Below are 3,174 nucleotides of genomic sequence, written 5' to 3'. Positions count from 1 at the left end.
TACTTGTAGGATGTCAAATTTGTTGACGCCATGCAACTTCATAATTGCTTTCTTTTGTTTTCCTTACCTTTATCTAATTTCTATTCTCCACATCCGCCCCCCACATATTTTGTTCTCTCTCTCTCTCTCTTTCTCTCTCTCTCTCTCTTCATTGTCGCTCTGCCCCTTCTTGTCCCTTCTCGCCCCTCTTGTATTTCTATTCCCCATCTGTCTCTCCTTGTATTTGTCCCTTTCTGTCTCTCCACCTCCCCTTCCCTCTTCTCTCTTTTCCTTACCCCCATTATTTTTATCTTTTTCTCTGTACTGTCAAACTCATCTTACATCATACCCTCAAGATCCCCCTCCCCATTTCCATCACTCTTCATCATATTTCCCATCTCTCTAATTTCCTCCCTTCTGCCATAGCTCATGAAATATACTGACATAGACATGACCGTCGTGACGCCTTTTAATTAATGCAAATACACAGAGTCTAGACTGTATTCCCTGTCTTCAAGCCTGAAAACACAGACACTGGATGCACATGTAGGTCTAGGTTACATCGCAAACACCATAATACGTCCACGTTACGCAAGACTGCTAAAAAGAGTTGAAATACGGGGCAGGATTGAGAAAAAGCAGGATCAGATCTAGGTCTATAGATGTATGCCTAAAGATCAGCTTTGTGAAGAATTATGACAGTCCAATTCAGGCTCGAATAGCTAAAGCAAACAAGCAAATTTGTTATGGTTAAAACATTTTCATCAACAAAATATACAAGATGAGATTACAAATTCAGAAACTCTGCCCGAAAATGAGGTAACTGAAGGGGGGGGGGGGGGGGGGGGGGGCTTCAGTCCCAGACCCCCAACTTTCAGCCTCGTATATGTGTTAAACAGATATTTATTTTGAATATGCCAGTTCTGCTAAAGAAATGATTTGTAGATCATCCCTTTAGACTTGGGGGAAGTGACAGGTTATTTTTTCAGTCTTGTTTTTATCTGTCATACTTTTTTTTTCCTCTACTGTCCACCCGTTTGCTTTCCACATCCCTCTTCATGATTTCTCACTCATCATCGTAATTAAAGCGCTACAGGATCTTTTGCAAGTTACGCGTGAAGAGCGACACCCTCTCGCGGCGGCTTCCGTAAACCGACCAGGTTGACCTTATAAGGTCAAGGTCCATGCGCAGAGTGACGTTTCATTCATTAACGCCTATACCATACCTGTGCTCTCTCTCCTCCTTACCCAATTAACTTGCATTTCTAATATTTCGAATCCTTTTAAAGATATTCAGGGTCTTTTTTTGTCTTCCTCTGCGGTATGTTTCTTTCCGCATCTAATATCCCAGGTCTCCCTCTAATCCTTGCTACTTCCCTATTCGATCTCTGCTTCTTCCTCCAAAAATAAATTCACGTCCCCTTGCTAAGCTCTGTTGACGCCGCTATTGATACTGTGTAATTTCAACAATTATTTAATTTTGTATAGTTATGTGTTGCTGGCTTAAACTTAATTTTGTTTATTTTAAATATACACTTTAAATATAATTCAATGCTATAATATTCATCTTGCTTCGTTCGGCTAACAATAATACTTGCTCCCCCATCTGCTTCTCTCTCTCTCTCTCTCTCTCTATACAAATATTCCAACTTAACGGGCAACAATGTATTTTATATGATTATTTAAAGGCATTCTCCTTTTTGCTGGATAAAGGTACAACAGAGTAGTTGCGAAATGAGGGATGACAAATAGTCGATGATAAGCGTTGACATTGGCCATGGCCTTCATCTTTGCTAAAGAAGCTTCCACGTTCGAATGATGAGCTCCATTATCGCTCATTAGGATCACTACCGCTACGCCAGTCATGCGTCAAGTTCCGCCAGAGATACGTCAAGAGAATACAAAGAAATTACAGCGAGGATGTCATTGCAAGGATGGCTGCAGATGCAAACTATCTGTGTCGGATTGTGAAATACGGGGAAAGAAGAGGGAGTGTAATGTAATGTGATCGTTATTATCCTTTTATCCTTTGTCTAAGAAAAGGTTTGAGCCTTCCCCATATCCCGCTCAAAAATTGAGAATTTCCTCTTTCTTCTCTTGTAATCACAATAGTGTTTCAGAATGATTATTAGTTCATTTGTGGTATTCTTACAAATATTTTCGAGATTTTTTTTTTCTTCAAACATTTCTTCTGTCTGCGATGTACTGTATCCCTAGAAGATTATGATAAAGCAACCGGCATCAAAAACTCGAGTTCTCATTTTCTTGTTTCGGGTTTGTTTCGGTTATTTTCATTTAAATCTTTACACGTAAATACTGTAGGACCTACTTCATTCATGCCTAAATATTTCATTGTTGTTGTTAGGTTAGTTTTAATGGTACTTAAATGATAATTCAATTTTGGAAGTTAGGCTAAAAGTTAGTTTTAAGTGGCATATCCTCCTTTATTTAGTCTTCTTGGGATACATTTTTTTTTCATGATCCACATGAAGTTAGCTACTTTCATTCAAGTCATTATAGAACGTCTAAAAACTGGGAAGGTCTCCTTCTCCTCCCTCAAGGGCGTGTTATCTTCGACAAATAGGACATCCGTTTCCTCCCGGATGCGTTATTTTTTTATGCGGCACAGATTGGGGCTTTTTTTTAAAGGGGTCTTGATTTACAGACTAATACTGGTCGTGTGCGTACTAGACAGTATAAGTAGTAGAGGTCTGTTTTTAATAGTGTTACATGTAATCCACTACCGCATGGAAAATCATTACATCAACAATTAAAATCAAATTGGAAATCTGAAGAGGAGGCAGCACGTCAATAAGGAGAACATCACAATAATTAGTCAATAAAACTTAACTAACTTAAACGAAGAGGAATGTTATCTAAACACATAGTTCGCGATGGATATACAAACTTCTTCGCAGCGCTAATGCGCTAGCGAACATGACTAGTCTCACGTACGTGCAGACACTATTCAGAAGGGAAAGAACGTACTTCCCATAGGTTTAACACGCGCCATGCCCCAATCTGTGCCGCATAAAAAAATAACGCCTCCCGGATAATGGCCGACATCTTGGAAATCAAGGTAAGTAGAGAGGTGTGGCGTCTATGAATTGACGTCACATACCGGTCACGTGGGTCTCGAATGTTTTCGAGTGTTCCGCGAAGAATCTTCAAAACTTCATAATGATGCACCGAGAC

Source organism: Strongylocentrotus purpuratus, unplaced genomic scaffold, assembly GCF_000002235.5.
Source record: "Strongylocentrotus purpuratus isolate Spur 01 unplaced genomic scaffold, Spur_5.0 spur5_scaffold_6, whole genome shotgun sequence".
NCBI lineage: Eukaryota > Metazoa > Echinodermata > Echinoidea > Camarodonta > Strongylocentrotidae > Strongylocentrotus > Strongylocentrotus purpuratus.
The sequence above is the reverse complement of the archived record's forward strand: the minus strand, read 5'-3'. Positions refer to the sequence as shown.